The sequence below is a fragment of the Neovison vison genome, chromosome 7, assembly GCF_020171115.1.
Source record: "Neovison vison isolate M4711 chromosome 7, ASM_NN_V1, whole genome shotgun sequence".
Lineage (NCBI taxonomy): Eukaryota > Metazoa > Chordata > Mammalia > Carnivora > Mustelidae > Neogale > Neogale vison.
Genome location: NC_058097.1, coordinates 188,876,979 through 188,895,359, shown reverse-complemented (window position 1 = coordinate 188,895,359; position 18,381 = coordinate 188,876,979).

Genomic DNA, 18,381 nt, shown 5'->3' with positions numbered 1-18,381 from the left:
GCTGCACTCCATTCTCCCCACCCTGCGAGGCAAGGTCCCAGCCTAGATGTTGGACCACCCAGTAAGAAAGAGCAAACCCGAGAAAGAAAAACCAGGAGGAGGGGCTCCAGTCAAGATAATAGGGCTATGGAACTTGTTTAATTTCAACACTGAAATTTCAAGGTTCTTGCTCAAGAGAACAGCAGCTACTCTTCGGGCTCAAGGGAGGGAAGTACAGTGTGTGTGTTTGCGGATCTGCGTGTGACAGGGATGAGAGAGACAAAGGGCACCAGTGACACGTGTGTAGCTCTCAGCCACCAGGAAAAGGACCTCGCTGCTGAGCCTTTCTCTGCTCATCTGTCTCTGAGGCCCAGGTGACGTATTAGAGGTGACAGATTTGTGAGACACTTGCCTCAGCCTGCCCTTAATGACAAGCCTCTGCTGGAGGAGTAGAGCCCCCCAGGCAGTTACATGCCCGAGCCTGGGCTTTGGTCACTAACACAGAACTGTGGTCTTCTCTGAGATATTAGCATTTGTTGACCCTCCCTCCCCTCCACTTTTTAATTTAGAAGAATAAAGTGCGAGAAATGAACTTTCCTTCTTGAGGACACTGGAGGTGGACTGCTTGCTTTCTGTGTGGTGGGATATACTTTCCAGAGGGTGGGGCGCAGGCTGGTGGAGGGAGCTCTCGGAGCTGCCATGCTGTGCCCCAGGCCCCTCGGACACCTGAGTTAAGAGGAAACCGTATATGTGTGACCTTCGCCCAAATCCTTCTGGTGTCAGGTAATCAAAATTTGCGAGCTAGCTGAAGCGAAAATCAAACATACATTGAGAGGACACAGGAACATCCTGCGGGACCCCAGGACCCCAGGGCCTAACATGCTTCTTGCTTTACCAGACCTGAATGCAGGAATAATTAAAGCCACTGGATACGGGACAGCCATCCTCCCTCTGTTTCTCTTCCTCTGAGAGCCTATGGTCTCCTGTTTGCTTCTTCTTGCAACTTTCTCCACTTTCTTTCCCCACCCTGAAGTTGTGTTTTCTCGGCCTGCTCTGTGAACAAGGCCAAATATGGCTGTGCCATAATTTCCGGCTACTACTAGGAGAAGACTGCCAGGATCTTTCAGGTCCCAATTCAGGAACGGTAGGTGGCTTAGGACATTGGTCCAGTCAGCAGGGGCATGGGACGGGAAGCTGTGGTCCAAATGTGGAGTGAGGATACACCCCCATGAGCGAGGAAGGTGTGGGAGATGAAGGTTTGGGTGCTGAGTGGACATTTATTATCATTGCCCTTGCTTATGAAGGTATTATGACCAAGTGCCTCCTGGGTCAGGCTCCAAGAAGGTTCTTGAAGATACAGGGTTGGGTTAGATGTAATTCTTGCCCTTTGAGAAACTTAGAGTGAAGGAAGCAAGTGTATTAACATTTTTTTCTGTTATGTGCTTCATGAGAAGTACAATAATAGAGTTTTGTGCAAACTGAGATCATAAGATCACAGAGGAACATTAATAGTGAATATTTGTTGAACTTTGCTCAGCACCTGCAAAGTAGGGTCTGTTGTTGTCACTCTTATGCCAGCCATGACCTCCATTCACTGAGGACACAGGCTTGGAACGACTGAGCATCCTCCAAGTGACAGCTAGGAAGCCGGGAGCAGGGATTCCAATGCAGGTCTGTCTGAGTGTAAAGCCTAAGGTCTTCCTACTCCAGCAATGGAGATTTTAAAGAAATTATAGGCCATTTATATTTCAATAAAAAAAAATATAGAGGATAGGGGCTCCCGGGTGGCTTAGTCAGTTAAGTGACCCTACTGACTCTTAGTTTCTGCTCAGGTCCTGATCTTGGGGTTCTGGGATTGAGTCCGACATTGGATTCTGCACTCAGCTGGGAAGTCTGCTTGACATTCTTTCTCCTTTCCCTCCTGCGCCTCCCCCTGCTCATGTGCCCTCTATCTTTAAAACAAATTTTTAAAAAATCTTAAAAAAAAAGTAAAGAGGATAAAACTAAATTAATTAATTCATTTAAAAAAACCTATGAAATAGTATGTATAGGATATATGTATAGAAAAAGGATAGGGTGCCTGGGTGGCTCAGTGGGTTAAACCTCTGCCTTCAGCTCAGGTCATGATCTCAGGTTCCTAGGATCAAGCCCTGCATCGGGCTTTATGCTCAGCAGGGAGCCTGCTTCCTCTTCTCTCTCTGCCTGCCTCTCTGCCTACTTGTGATCTCTCTCTCTGTCGAATAAATAAATAAAAATCTTAAAAGAAAAAAAAGGAAAATGTTACATGGGTCTCTAAATTTATAAAAACAAGATAATGAATCATAAATACATTTTAAAATGTAATAGGAGTCTGGGGCACCTGGGTGGCACAGTTGATTCAGTGTCCAACTCTTGGTTTTGACTCAGGTCCTGATCTCAGGGTCATGAGATGGAGCCCCCTATAGAGCTCTGTACTCAGCATGGATTCTGCCTGGGTTTCTCTTTCTCTCTCCCCCTCTGCCCCTCCCCCCATCTCTGGTGCTCTCTTTCTCTATCTCAGATAAATAAATCTTTTTTTAAAAAAAGGTAATGGGGCACCTGGGTGGCTCAGTGGGTTAAATCCTCTGCCTTCGACTCAGGTCATGGTCCCAGGGTCCTGGGATCGAGCCCCGCATCTGGCTCTCTACTCAGCAGGGAGCCTGCTTCCCCCTCTCTCTCTGCCTACTTGTGATCTCTGTCTGTCAAATAAATAAATAAAATCTTTTTAAAAAATTGCTGTTACTATTAAAAAAAAAAGGTAATAAGAGTCAGCACTGGAGAGGGTGACATAACTTTTTTTCAGGCTCGGGTTACTGAGGTTGGGGAGGGATGGGGCAGAGGGAAAGTTGACCCTATATGTTTCTGTACCGTTTGAGTTTTAAAAACATGCATTGTTCAATTTGTGGTTAATTAATACATTTTTTCAAAAGATATCAGATTAACAAATTAGCTCAAAAAAAGCAAAAAGAAATGTCAGACATAATGACCTTGCTTAGGCCCCCTGCAAAGTTAACATGGCCCCATCCATGGCGAGGGATTTCTTGTCAAGGGATGAGGACTTGGCCTTCCCCTGCTCCCTACCATCTCACTCCCAGAAGCCCCGTAGCCCTGCCTTCTTTTGCAGAGGGAGGAGAAGGAGGGAGGTGATGAGGCCCTTCCACCAGCAATTGGGTCGGGTCCAGAAACAAGATTCTAGTTTCTCTAGTGGAGGTTCTTAAATGCAAGCTTTCCAAGGTGTTCAAAATGCAGATTCCCTGCAGAGTCTGACTCAGGAGGTCTGGGGCAGGGCCTGGGAATTTGTATTTTGAACCATACATGGGACAACGAAGATGCAGAGGGTTCTGAATGGACCACATTCTGGAAAACACTGCTTTAAGCCATGGGTGGAGCATTCCATGTCCCCAAGGCTCTGAGGCCCCTCTGTCAAGTCAGGGGAGACAAGCAAATCCCCCCGAGCTAGGGCAAGGCCTACCATTATCGTGTGTCCCAAAGCTTCTTTTAATCCCTATACCACCCTGCCTCCACTACCCTGAGACTCAGGTGGAAACACTCTGGGGCTTTGGGAACACTGGCTGGGGGAGGGAGAGGAAGCCAGCACCCAGAAGAGCCCTCTCTGGCTTGGGGTGTGGCTGGCGAAGATGACCATAGTAATGAGAATTCATAATAACATAGTAACAATTCCTCTACTACGAAACGGATGTGAATATACTTAACATCTTATTCTTAGAAAAAAACCAATGAGGTTGGTATTCTTATCTTTTCCTTACATAGGAGGAGGTTGGGGCTCAGAAAGATGGAATAATTTGCCTAGGGTCACCCAGGGGCAGAGCCAGGAATTGAACCTGAATCTGGCTGAACCAGAGAAATGAACCACAGGCCTGACGCTGATCCTCACAAAGGGTCTCTCTACGGGTCAGTGTGGTTTTCAAAAAGGATCGCCTAATGGGAGTGTAAGAGAGCAGTGGGAGAAGCTTGGTTACAAGGCAGGGAACACTGCAGGAGCCCGGAGCAGCAGCTGGGGTTCCAGGCTCTGGTCTATTCGTCATGGTAAGGTTCCAGCCCCTGAAGAAGATGTTATACGCATCTTGGTGATCCCTTATAATCTATCTTCTTCCCCAACCAGAGTGTGATAGGGTAGTTTTCCGGCTGGGAGGTCTCATGGGATGGGCCTAGATCCCTCAGGGGATTTTAATGGGATTTGGTGTCAGGTAGACCTGGATTCAAGTCCCAACTCTGATACCTGCTGTGTGGACTCGGACAAGTTACTTAACTTCTCTGGGCTGCAGTTTCCTTGTCTACAAAACATACAATACTCTTCCCTCCCTCTCAGGGTGATTGCAAGGATCTTGTCCCCTAAATCCTGTAATGTACCCTGCACAGTGCCTGGCACACAAAACAGTGATTGGGACTGCGACTACTGGTGTTATCGTGGTTGGCCCAGGCACGTGCTTGTCTCAACCTTGGTGTTTTGGGTCCGATAATTCTTTGTCGTGGGGGGTGTCCTGAACACTATATGATGATTTAACAATCCCTCAGTCGTGACACCCTCATGGCCCCTGTGAGGCAGTACTCCCCCCCCACACTCCGAGCTGAGAGCCTGTGAACACAGGGTAAAGGCATGAGAATGTCTTCAAAGGGAGCGATCCTGGAGATTGATCCAAAACATCTGGGCCAAATGAGGGGCCTGATGGGGGGGTGGAAAGGGAAGGAAAGGGTGTGCGCTCAGGGTATAGGAACATAGTCAAGCTGGGAGATCCCAGCTGAGCCGAGAAGGGGAGGGCTCCGAGCTAGAAGGGGCCAGAAGCCCCTGGAGATGGTACAGCCAACAGCAGCATCTGGGTTTTTATTTCTTTGTGTGGTGGAATTTTGTTTTTCCAGTTGTACCAGTAGTACAAGTTCCTCTTAGACGATTCAGGAAAGGTCACTTTCCAGAAAATGAAGATCTCCTGTCATCCCAGCACCTCCCAGTCTGAAGTCCTCATTTGTTCTCTTCATTCAGAAATGTTTATTGGGTGCTCACTGGATGCAGGCCCTGTCTGCGTGCTGGAGGTTCTGGGGGTGTCTGTGTGGGCCGGGGGGGTGGGGTGGGGACTGGCTGTTGGCCTCTCTTCTGCAGCCCCTGCCTCAGAGGATCTGTGCAGCATCCTGACCCTGGCTCCTTCTCCTGGATCTTTCTGGAATCTGCCCATTTCTCTCCATCTGGGAGGCCTTGCTTGCACTGCCCCAGGCCCTCGTCCTTCTCTTGCCACCAGCCACTCTAGTGTTTTTTACTGTTTCATTGTCCTTTCCTTTCTTTTTTTTCCTAGTTTTTTTTTTTTTTAAATTGGGGTTAAAATATACTTCATATAAATATACCATTTTTTGATTTTTAAGTATACAATTCACAGCCATTAGGTACATCTATGATATTGTGTGACCATCACCATGATCCCTTTCTAGAATTTTAAAAATCATCTCAAACAGAAACTCTGTACCCATGAGCAGTAACCCACTGCCATCCCCAGTCCCTGGTTGCCCATATTCTATTCTCTCTCCCTCTCTCAATTTGCCTTTTCTAAGAACCTCATTTGAGTGGAATCATGCCATATTTATATTTTTGTGTCTGGTTTATTTCACTTAGTGTAATGTTTTCAAGGTTCAGCCACATTGAAGCAGATATCAGAATTGTATTCCTGTTCAAGGCTGAGTAATACTCAGCCTCATACATAACACACCATATTTTGTCTGTCCATTCATCTGTCCTTGGACTTGTGAGTTGTTTCTACCTTTTGGCTAATGTGAATATTGCTGTTCTGAACATTGGTGTACTCTTCTTATTAAACAATTTTACTGAGATATAATTTGCCTGCCAAAAAATGGCGGCTATTTAAGTGTGCAATTCACTGTTTTTTGCTACATTCACAGACCTGCAGACCTACTACCACAGTCTAATTTTAAATATTTTTATTTATTTATTTGAGAGAGAGAGAGAGAGCGCTCGCACACAAGCAGGGGGAGAGGCAGAGGGAGAAGCAGGCTCCCTGCTGAGCAGGGAGGGAGCCTGATGTGGGACTCAATCCCAGGACACCAGGATCATGACCTGAGCTGAAGGCAGACATTAACCTACTGAGCCACCCAGGCGCCCCATACCATAGTCTGATTTTAGAACATTTTTCCTGACTGACTCCAAAAAGAAGCCCCCAAACCCATTAGATGTCTTTCCCTGTGCCCTTACCCCCTTACCCTAGCCCTGAGCTGCCACTGATCTCTTTCCTGTCTCAAGAGATTCGCCTGGTCTGGACATTTCATATAAATGGAATCATACATTATGTGGGCTTTTATACCTGGCTTCTTGCATTTAGCATCATTTTTCAAAAAAGATTTATTTATTTATCTGAGGGAGGGTGCTGTAGAAGGGGAGGGAGAGAGAGCATCTCAAGCAGACTCACTGAGCTCAGAGCCTGACCCTATGACCCTGAGATCATGACCCGAAATAAAATCAAGAGTCAGATGCGCAACCAACTGAGCCACCCAGGTGCTGCCCATGGCGCATAAAGTTTTTAAGTTTCCTCCATTGCTACTTGTTTTGTAAGTAAAATGTACTTAGAACCCAGTCCCGCTCACTTGTTTACATATGGTCAGTACGTGCTTTGAGTTATAAAGGCAGAGTTGTCGCAGACACTATGGACAGAAAAGCCAAAAACAGTTACTATCTAGGAGTGCTGGGGTGGCTCAGTTGGTTAGGCGACTTCCTTTGGCTCAGGTCATGATCCTGGAGTCATGGGATCGAGTCTCACATCGGGGTCCCCGCTCCGTGGGATGTCTGCTTCTCCTTCAGACCCTCCTCTCTTGTTCTCTCTTTCTCTCTCAAGTAAACAAAATCTTTAAGAAACCCCAAAACTAGTTACTATCCAGCCTTTTTTTTTTTTTAAATATTTTATTTATTTAGTTGACAAAGATCACAAGTAGGCAGAGAGGCGGAGAGAGAGGGAAGCAGGCTCGCCGCTGAGCAGAGAGCCCAATGCGGCGCTCGATTCCAGGACCCTGAGATCATGCCCTGAGCCGAAGGCAGAGGCTTACCTCACTGAGCCACCCAGGCACCCCCTATCCAGCCCTTTTTAGAAAAAGTTTGCAGACTCCTGATTTAGGTACTTTGAGTTGTTAAGTTGGGTTTTTTCGTCATCATCGTCATATTGTTGTTTGTTTTTGGCGTCTACGCTGAGAAAGGTCCTTAAAGAGAAAAAATAGAAGGAAGAGAAATTGATGCCAAGAGCCCAGGTCAACAAAAGCCACCATTCTTGGGCCCAAACTGTAGAGGACAGTAGTCTCCCAACCAGCCAGGCAGAGAAACGCTGTGCGGGCAAGCCCCCATGGCCTGGGAGCCAGCAGGTAGAGCCCCTCAACAGGAGAAGTGACCTTTTCTACCAGGTGATGATCTCTTGGGGCCCTGAACGATAGGGTGAAAGCTACAGGCGGGAGAGGCTTGTTATGGGAACTGTGTTGGCCTTTCCCGTAGAAAAATAAGTGGAAAAGTCAGTGATGTTTCTCTTAGGGGCAAAACCTTCTGCAGGCCCTGGATGCTGGAGCCAGAGAGGTGGTTCCGCTCAACTTCCCAGCAAAAGTTGGAACATCCTGAGACAGCAAACAATTCCCCAGGGCTCTCTTATCTTCTTCCTTGGTTGCTATCAGCTGCCTGCAGGCTGGGGGTCCTTTACATGATACTTAGGAAGGGCGACCTTAGTCCTGTTCCCAGGGCTGGGCATTCAGACTGGAGCAGGAGAGGCTCCGTTGCTGCCTTCAAGGACCTTACAGTCCAGTGAAGTAGACGCTTTCCTTCCCATGGAGGAAGGGCATAGGGACTCAGAGATTATGTCACAAGATGAATGATTATTAAGTGCTAACTGTGTCCCAGAGGCCTGCTCAACTCACTTGATCCTCAAGACCGTTTGTGAGATGGATCATTATGTTATTGCTACTTTACAGATGAGGAAACCAATGCACAGAGAGGTTAAGACACTCAGGTAAGGTCACACAGCGAGGCAGAGCTGGGATTTAATCCAGGCAGTCCAGTTCCAGCATCCAATTTGGGTGGGTAAAGGAGGGCTTCTCTGAGGAACTGATTCGACCAAGGGTTCACAGTTCTGCATTTCTCACTCTCTGTTGTGTTGACCAAACTATAGTCAGGCTTCTCTCTTGCCTACACGCCTGTGAACTCTGCTTGTCCCAAGCCTGAGCAAGCACAAAAATGTAGAACGTGTCTCCCCTTATCAGCTTCTGGAAATGTGCTGACCACAGCCAAGACCCTGCTCCAATAAGACCCCACTGGTCATTTCTCATTGCCTGCCTGGCTTTCCCTCTAGAGATTCTGCTTGCCTCCTCCTTTATCCTATAAAAGAAAACTTTTTTCCTGCTGGATATTGAGATGCTTACATATTTCTGAGACAGACGTGCCCTCTCTTTTGCAGTAATAAAGAGAGTAATAAAATAGTCTAATAAAAGTCTAATAAAATTATCTCCCTATCTATGTCCAGATTTTGTTTTGTTTTGTTTTTTAAGATTTTATTTATTTATTTGACAGAGATCACAAGTAGGCAGAGAGGCAGGCAGAGAGAGAGAGAGGGGGAAACAGCCTCCCTGCTGAGTGGGGAGTCTGACATGGGGCTTGATTCCAGGACCCTGTGATCATGACCTGAGCCGAAGGCAGATGCTTAGCCCACTGAGCCACCCAGGTGCCCCCAGATTTTGTTTGTACTGGACAACGTTGGAGCTGAGATCAGAGTGGTAGCAGGTGCAGCTCTATGAAGAAAGGAAGAATAGTGCTGCAGGTAGAGGGAACAGCATGTACTAAGATCCTGAGGTGGGTGGGAGCACTGAGCACTTGAGCACTTAGATGTTAAGAGAAATAAGCTCCAGGTCAAGCAGCCAGGTTCCCCCTATCTTTCCACTTACCTGTCCTCAGATGTTGGCTGCTCTCTTCACGGTGGCAAAATGGCTTCAGCGCTCTACACACCTTATGGAACCCTTCCTTTTGCTCTTTGTAGCAGAGAGGAAAAGTCTTTAGGGAAGCACCCAGCCAGACCTGCCCCCAGGTCTCGTTGGTCGGAATTACATACACACTCTTGCCCAGACTACTCCATTATTGTCATGATTTAGACCAATCACAATTCGCCCTTGGGACACGGACTCAGGGAGTGGCTACAATTTGCATCTGCTGTGAACTTGATTATGAAACTGACGAATTTGGGGAGGAAGCTGATGGGACGGAATTGACTCTTGCAATCTCTCAAAATAAACTAGGAAATTGCATGCAAAAGTTCCTTACAGTAGCAGAAGGCTTTGTTAGTATTATAACTGGTATGTAACCATTGCTATTATCTGTAGTAGCAAAAGCCCCCTAGAGCCCACTAGGTGCACTCCTGCTTCCCTGTCCTTTGGCAAAGACAGGGTGGTGGGTAGGGGGACACATGGTGAAACCTTTCACCTGCTCCAAGACCCCTAAACGTTTATGATATTCATTGCTGCTGGCAAGTGGTGGAAACAGCTAGAGAGACCGCTTTGGGGAAGCTTGTGTTGGGGGAGATGGGAAAGAAGGCTGCTTTAACAGGGATAGGCAAAGGGGCAATGCTGTTAGCTCCGGTTCACAGGGATACCGCCATCTCCGCCCGTGGAGCCCATGTCCTGTCAACCTCTCACCGGGGGGACAGGCTGCTAAAGAAGTTATACTCTAAGGAAGAGGTGTGAAAGGTGGCCCGAGGCTGAATCCAATGCAAGCAGGAGCCACAGAGCCCATGTGTTCAGATTTCCAGCTTCTTTGGCAAAAGTTGACATTCTAGCGATACAAGCCCTCACTCCCCAGTGGCAACAAGTGATGGGAACTGAGTTGTGAGTCCCTTGTTTACAATGCTCCATCACAGTGCCCCCCTGCCTCCCCCACTCCCCTGCCTCTGCCGGCCAGCTCCCCGTTCTCATTTACATTCCTGGTTTTCCTGGTTGTCCCTGTTGGTGCTTTCATGAAAAGTTCACTCTTGTGATTAAGAAGGAGGAGGAAGAGGAGGAGGAGGAAGAGAAGAAGTTGTTTTCATCTTCCCTGCAAATGCAGCGGGAGGGAAGGAGCAGAGATCCATTGAGTAGATGTGGGCATCAGAGAGAGAGGCAGTCCAGGTTCCGGGCCTCTCCAGCTCCTGCCAGGGCAGCTCTCTTCCAGGCTGGAAGGTTGCTTTGGGCGGGCCTCAGAGCTGAATCCACAGGCCCATGTGGCGGAGGGACAGAGTTGCACCCTTCTTTCTGCTGCGAGCGATCACACCTGCTGTGTATGTACTAGATGGTGTGCTCAGTGTGCACTGTGCACTGTCTCACCCAGTTATCATAGTAGCCCCTGGGAATAGCAACTCTTATCGTCCTCACTCCACATATTAGGTCAGCAAGGCTCAGAGACATCAAGTCACTTGCCTAGGGTCACACAGCAAGGAAGTGGACAGGAAGCTGAGACGAGTGAGGTGAACTCACTCAGGTGAGGACACCCAGCCAACAGATGGTGGGGCTGGCGTTCCAGCTCCGGTCCAATCTACTCCAAAGTCTTGAAGTCAAAAGCAGGGGGCATGCTGGTTTGGCCAGCAGTATTTTTGGAAACAAGGAACTTTTGCCCTTTGCTGGGGGCTTCCTGGTCCTGTTTGCCACAGGTCCCATCAATACCTGTGATTCGCACCTGGCCTCTTCCCTCACGCATGTTACTTTCTTGGCCTCTGGAGACGATGACAACCTTCGTGTCCTCTCCATGTTCTCCAGCCTCCCGGCAGAGTCCAGCTCAGATGACTTAGAGCACTTGGTTCCAGGACAGATCTGGAGGTCTGCATTTGCTTTTGTCGACCCCACCCCACCAGGCATTCTGGGAGTTGAGGACAGAGATCAATGGAATATGGTTAGAGTTCAGGTTCAAGTTCAGGTTCAGCTCCATGACCATGATGCTCCATGCCTCAGTTTCCCCATCTGTGAAATGGGCATGCTAATAGTACTTGCCTCAGACGTTAATACATGGGAAGTGTTTAGAAGAGCACCGGGCATGTGGTGAGTATCCAGCAAATGTTAGCAATAATAATAGTGATAATAATAATAGTAGTAATTCTTACTGAAAAATTATCATGATGGTGTTCCATGGAAGCGCAGTAGTCTGGATTCTGTCCCATGTCTCTGTGACCTTGGGCAAACCAGTCACAGTCTCCCAGCCACAGGCTTGTCTGTGGAATCTAGGGCTGGATTCTCATTTTCATTATAAATTCTCCACTGGAGACTCCTGCTGTCGCCCATTACCATCGAAGTCTCCCCTGCCCCACACCCACACAGCCTTCCTCCCAGCACTCTGCCAGGTGCTCCAGCTCAGCGGACTCTGCGGGCCCCATTTCAGCTAGTTTCAGACCCTAAATTTGGCCCTTTCACAGAAGCCACGGTTTGTGGTGGGGGCAGGGCGAGGGCTGTGTTTGGGGACGGCAGCTTCCCCACCTGACTGGTGCTGTGAGAGGCAGGCAGGGTCAGGAGGGCTGAGAGCCAGGCTTGACCTTCTCATTGGCTTGGGCACGTCTTTGGACCCTTACCGGCCTCAGTTTTCTTATATAGCAGCTAAATTTCACGTAGATTGACTTTTTAAATCATCACATTATCTCTTCAATTAAAACAGCTTTCTCTTCTTTCGTATGAGGAAAAGCTCAGAGAGGTTAAGTGATTTAGCCCAACCCACACAACTAGTGTTTTATTCGAGTCATCTTTTAACCCCCAGGTCTAACCTCCTTTTATCCTTATTTTTTTTTTTTTCCTTTTTATCTTTAGATAGAAGGTAGAAGCCATGATTTTATGGTTGAGAGACAGACTGCCTGGGTTTGAATCCTAGTTCTGTTGAGTATTAGCAACGTGACCTCAGACAAATTGCTTAACCTCTCTGTGCCTCAGTTTTTCTCATCTGTGTGATGGGAGATGATAAATGGACCCACACAGAGTTGTTATGGGGATTAAATAAATTAATATGTGTAAAAACACTTTCAGCAGTGCCTGGCACTTAGTAAAATTTATTTAAGTATTACTGAATTAATAAGATAACTCCCCTGCCAATCATCTCAAGCATGTAAAAAAAATCAAACCTACTCTAGATCAGGACCAGGAGATCCGTGTTCTACTTTGGGCTTAGCCACTAATTTATTCTGTGCCCTCAGGGACCTCCTTTAAACTTTTTGTGCCTTAGTTTCCTTAGGTACAAAATGAGAAGCTTGGACAAGTTCAACAATGAGCAGCATTTTTCAAAAAAACATCAAAACTGTTTTGATCACATCTTCTTATCTATTTCCATCTAACAGGGAGAATATTTCAGTGTAGAAGATGCTGCCTGGGCTGCTGTCCCAGCACCTGTGGATTCCACCACCCCCATGCCCCGTGGGGGCCCCATAGCAATGGTCTGGATAATGTATGTGACTTTCCCGGACCCAATCATACCAGGAATTGTGGAAGCGGACCCCAAAGGGAGACTGAGTCATATTACAGGTAGCGTTCAGGCAGAAAGGTCATGAATTCCTGCTTAGGTAGCTGTCGGGTTCTGGTTCCTGTGTTTTTTGTTTTTGTTTGTTTGTTTTGAGATTTTATTTATTTATTTGAGAGAGAAAGAGAGAGATAGTGACAGAGAGCACAAGTGAGGAGGAGAGGGAGAGGGCAAAGCAGGCTGAGCAGGGAGCCTGATGTGGGGTTCAATCCCAGGACCCTGGGATCATGACCTGAGCCACCCAGGCACCCCATGGTTCCTATCGTTTCTCAGGCTTGGCCTATCTTGAATTCCTGAAATTCAAGTATCACCTCTCCCCCATTTACTTAGGCTGTGCTACCAGTTATTTATTGCTGCATAATCAATCACCCCATAATTTAGAGGCTTAAAATACCAATTTCTTATTTCTCTAGATTCTTCGGTTTTACTAGGTGGCTCTTTGGCTGGGTGGCCCTTCGGCTGATCTTAGGGTCACTCGTGTGGCTGTATTCATCTGGTGAGTAGGCAGGGCTGTTGGCTGGGGTGCCTTAGTTCTCTTCCCTGGGACCTTCCCATATGGCTAGGTTAGGCCTCCCGAGGGTGGTCTCCGGATTGCCAGGGGCAAAAACAAAAGGCTAGTCAAAGCCTGGCCTCCAGAGCCCCAGAATATTGCTTTTCCTGTATTCTCTTGGTCAGAGCCAGTCACAAGTTCGGCCCTGATTTGACGACTCAATGGACCCCAACTCTTCTTATAAAAAAATTATTTATTTATTTGACACAGAGAGAGAGAGAGAGAGATCACAAGTAGGCAGAGAGGCAGGCAGAGAGAGGAAACCAGGCTCCCCGCTGAGCAGAGAGCCCGATGCAGGCCTCAATCCCAGGACCCTGAGATCATGACCTGAGCCGAAGGCAGCGGCTTAACCCACTGAGCCACCCACGTGCCCTCAATGGACCCCAACTCTTTTTTTTTTTTTTTTTAGGATTTTATTTATTTACTTGTCAGAGAGAGAGAGAGAGACAGCGTGAGCGAGCACAGGCAGACAGAGCGGCAGGCAGAGGCAGAGGGAGAAGCAGGCTTCCTGCCAAGCTAGGAGCCCAATGTGGGACTCAATCCCAGGACACTGGGATCATGACCTGAGCTGAAGGCAGCTGCTTAACCAACTGAGCCGCCCAGACATCCCTGGACCCCAACTCTTGATGGGAGATGCAGTGTGTGCATTGGAGGTGGGAGGAACAAAAGGTGCTGGGTGTGCAGACAAAAACCATAACTAGCTGCAGTGGATTTCTTAGTTGCAGACGAAAGAAATGTAAGTAATATATCTTATGATTTACATATTCCCACCTAGAGCAGCCTGATTTCATTTCTCACCACCTCTCAGTCACTGGGGCCTTGCCTTTCTTCACTCACACCAACCGCACTCCCACCTCAGGGCCTTTGCATTTGCTGATCCCTCTGGACCCCAGATCTTCTTCTGACTGCTCCTTTGTTACTTTTAGATCTTTACTTACACCTTTCCTCAGAAAGGTCTTTTCTGATCTCTGATCTAGTCCCACCCCTGACATTGCCAGTGCCCTAATTAGACCTATCTTCTTCATGGCACCTACTCTCTATTATTTATTTTTTGGCTTTTTGTTTACTATTGTTCTTTTCTCAGCAACTCCAAGAGTGCTGAGATCTCTGACATATGCCTGGCTCATGGTAAGTAGCCAGTTACTGAAAGAATGAATCTCATGCTTTTTAGACATTGTACTATTAATATGCAAAGAGTTGTGATGAGAGGCAGCTTAAATGACATGACAGATGATTCCAGGAGGTGATGCAGGGAGCTCACACTAAGGCTGGATAATCTCAATGACTCTCACCCTTTCCAGTTCTGCTAGTCCATGACTATAAGCAGTATTCAAAGTGCTTTCAAGATCTAAAGATGAGATATAAACACCTAGTTACTACGACTGAGAGTGCGCTGGGCAGTTCTGTGAAGGACGGGGCATGGGTGTTCATTATACCTGTGATCGAACGGGGTTCCTCACTGAGCTGCAGAAATAAACACGTGTGTGTCATCTGTATTCCCTGCCCCTCATAGGTTTTCAAGGGGCTGTTGTCAATGGACAGCCATAAGAAGGGCTGTGTGGTGGTAAAGCGTATCCCCAGTGGTCTTGGACTCTCCTCCCATGGGAAGTGGGGACCCTGTCCCCTACCCTTGGATCTGAGTGGGCTTGTAATTGTTTTAACCAATAGCGAAAGGCAGAAGTGCCATGACACTTCCAAGGCTGGATCAGAAAAAGTCGGCTGACATCTTATCTACTCTTCTTGGGCCATGAGCTCTGGTGAAAGCCAGTAACCAGCAAGGAGTCACACCACCCTGAGACCACCACACTGGAGAGGCCATGTGCAGATCAGTACTTAAGTGGGATAGGCTGTTTCTTTGGTGCTTTCCGCTTCCCAGAAACTTCTAGAGTACTAATGTCCCACATTCTACTTGACATTCCCCACTGGATAATGTCTTGTTCCCACCAACCATCTTCCCTCTTGGACTTAACATGCCTCCAAATAAACTTCTGGTCCCACGCCAACCTCTAACCCTTAGTCTTCCCTGTCTAATAAATGGCACCTGTTTTCCCAGTTCTGTAAGCCAGGGTCTGGGCATTGTTCTTGAATTCTCCCTTTATTCAAGAATTCTCCTTTGAATTTCTCAACTCCACATCCAATCCCTCCGAAAGGTCTATTGGCTTTACCTCCAAAATGCATCTCAAACTTGTCCTCTCCCCTTCCCTAGGGCCACCACACTGGCCTAGGCCAGCATCATTTCTTCCCTAGCCACCATTGCAGCCTCCCGACTGGTCACCCTGAGTCCTTGACTGTGCCTTTGCAGCCCTTGCCTTTTGTGCCCATCCATTCTCTTCATAACAGTCAGAGGGATTTGTTATTTTTTAAAGTTTTATTTATTTGTTTGTTTGTTTAGTATTTTATTCCTCTTTCAGTTTTAACTCCAGTATAGTTAACATACAGTGTTATGTTAGTTTCAGGTGTACAATATAGTGATTCAACAATTCTGTATCTTGCTCCGCACTCATCACCATATGCAGACTCTCTAACCCCCTCTACCTGTTTCTCCCATTCCCCCACTGGGGATTGCCTTAAAATGTAAATCAAGTCATAGCGCCCCCAGTGGCTGTCCATGGTACTGAGAATAAATCTAACCTCCCTGTGGTCGGTATCCTGCTCTCTGGCCAGAGCTTGGCCTCTGACTCCTTTCTTTCTACTCCTCCCCTGGGTAAGTGGAACCAAAAGGAACTCGTGTTTCCCAGTAATGTCAGGAAGTTCTAAATCCGCTTCTATCTCTTTTCCCATGTCTGGGATTTTGTCTTCCTTTCCCTGTGAGGAGAAACCCAGTAGGAATGAATAGTTGGGTTCCCTAGCTCTGTTCCTGCTACCCTTTCCTTCACTCTGGTCTTTGACCACGCCCAGCTCTTTACCCTCCTCAGGTCCTTTGCATGGTCTGTAAGCTCTGCCTGAACACCATTTCTCTAGCCCTTCGTATGGCTGGCTCCTTCCTATCATTTGAGTCTGAGGTTAAAAGTTGCGCTCACAGGGGCACCTGGATGGCCCCATCAGTTACAGTGGCTGAGTCTTGGTTTCTGCTCAGGTCATGATCTCAGGGACTCATGGGATCTAGCCCAGCATCAGGCTGCTCGCTCAGCATGGAGTCTGCTTAAAACTCTCTCTCCCTCTCACTCTGCCCCTCCCCACTGCTCTTTCTCAGATAAATAAATAAATAAATCTTAAAGAAAAAAAGAGTTGTGTTCACGGAGAGACCTTCCCTGATTAGTCTATCTAGAAGACTTTCCTCTCTGATAGTCTCCATTTTGGTTTTTTGTTTGTCTTCTCCTTTGTTCTTACCACACTGCATGGATCTGATTGTTTACAATGTCTGAGTCGCTGCTTGTCTCCCTAGTGCATGGGGCATGATTAGCATTCAGTAAAGAGGTGGTCCTTTGTTGATGTTGATAATAGGGTTAAAAAAAAAGAAACCAATATCCTTGCCAACTTTCCCCCGGGTGGCAGGGAAACCTTGGGAGGCATGCCTTTAGTTCTGGCCAGTTCAGGGGAAAGCCGAAAGGGTTCAGGATATCTGGGGTCTCTTCCAAGCACATAGCTAAGATGGATCTTTTTTTTTTTTTTTTTTTAATTTGACAGAGAGAGATCACAAGTAGACAGAGAGGCAGGCAGAGAGAGAGGTAGAGGGAAGCAGGCTCCCTGCTGAGCAAAGAGCCCGATGCGGGACTCGATCCCAGGACCCTGAGATCACGACCTGAGCCGAAGGCAGCGGCTTAACCCACTGAGCCACCCAGGCGCCCCGGATCTTTTTTTTTTAAAGATTATATTTATTTTTCAGAGAGAGAGAGAGACAGAGAGAGAGCACAAGCACAAGAGGGGGAGCAGAAGGAAGAGGGAGAAACAAGCTCCCCACTGAGCAAGGAGTCCCTTGTGGGGCTCAATCCCAGGACCCTGGGATCATGACCTGATCCAAAGTCAGATGCTTAACTGACTGAGCCACCCAGACATCCCACTAAAATGGATCTTTAAGAAAGTTACGGATTTGGGGGTTTGAGAGATATCAGCCAGCTGACATCTTTTGGTGGCTGTGACAGTTCAGAGCTGATTCCAAACGAACAGGGAAACCCATAATAGCGGATTCATTCTTCTCCCTCCTTGTACATACAATCTTTAGGAAAGGTTTGAATTTCAGTTCAGGTACAGTTTTTGACCTCAGTTTCTGCTTCTCCTTTTTTAAAAAAGATTTTATTTATTTGAGGGAGAGCCCGTGAGAGAGAGAGAGAGAGAGAGAGAGATCATGAGCAGGGGGGGGGGGATTGAGGGACAAGTAGACTCCTTGCTGAGCAGGGACCCATCCCTCCCCTGGATGTGGGACTTGATCCCAGGACCCTGAGATCATGACCTGAGCTCAAGGCCGATGCTTAAGTGACTGAGACACCCAGGCACCCTCTGCTTCTTGTTTTTATCCTATTACCTTAACCTTACTGGTTGTTACTGGAAAACTTTGGATGATGTCACAGTGAACCCTCTTCGTAAACTGCCACTTTCCTTTCCAGGGTGTCCCAATCGACCTCTCCAGGATTAGCATCTCCCTCCACTAGCACAGTGTATACCTGATCTTTGGGAAAAGCCCCCAGGCCTCTGGAGCCCAATTGCAAAGTCTAGGCTTGGTGGTATGGGCACTGAATGACACCTAGAAGGACATCCAGCACCCACGAGGGTCTGCACTTGTCAAGGAGTTGGTATACCTCCTCGGAGCACTTAGGAGGCACTGGAACAGATGTTGAGGACATTTATAGGTCCATCATTATTATTTTTTTAGGTAGTGACAGTAGTCTTGCTATCCAACCCACCCTCCTTAGCTCTCCTTGGCCTTGAGTCTGCAAGACCCTTATGAGCATTAATAGCCAGTTAAAGCCTTTGCAATTAGTGGTCTAATTGGCTCATTAGACCATATGGCCTTGATCAAGCCACTCTGGGGAGATCATTGGATCATCTGGGGAGATCATTGGATCATCATGGCAGCCTCGAACTTTTGGGTGGGGCTACCTCAGGCCACACACCGCAGAGGCAGTAAGAGACAGTCCTCGGCAGCATGATGGACTCTCCAGCAAGCCGTGTTCCTTTTCCAGATGGTGTCACCTGCCTGACTTGGGTGGTTGGTAAGCAGGCCACAGGCAACAAGCGCATTCCCCTTGGTTGATTGCAAGGGCAATCACGCAGCCCTCCCAGCCACACTGCTTGTTTTGTGGTGGTCTCAGTCCGTCAACAGGCCATGTGGCCATGGGACTGGCCCCTGCAGTTCTTGTGATTACAAGATACCCTTCAGCAATAACCATCAGAAACT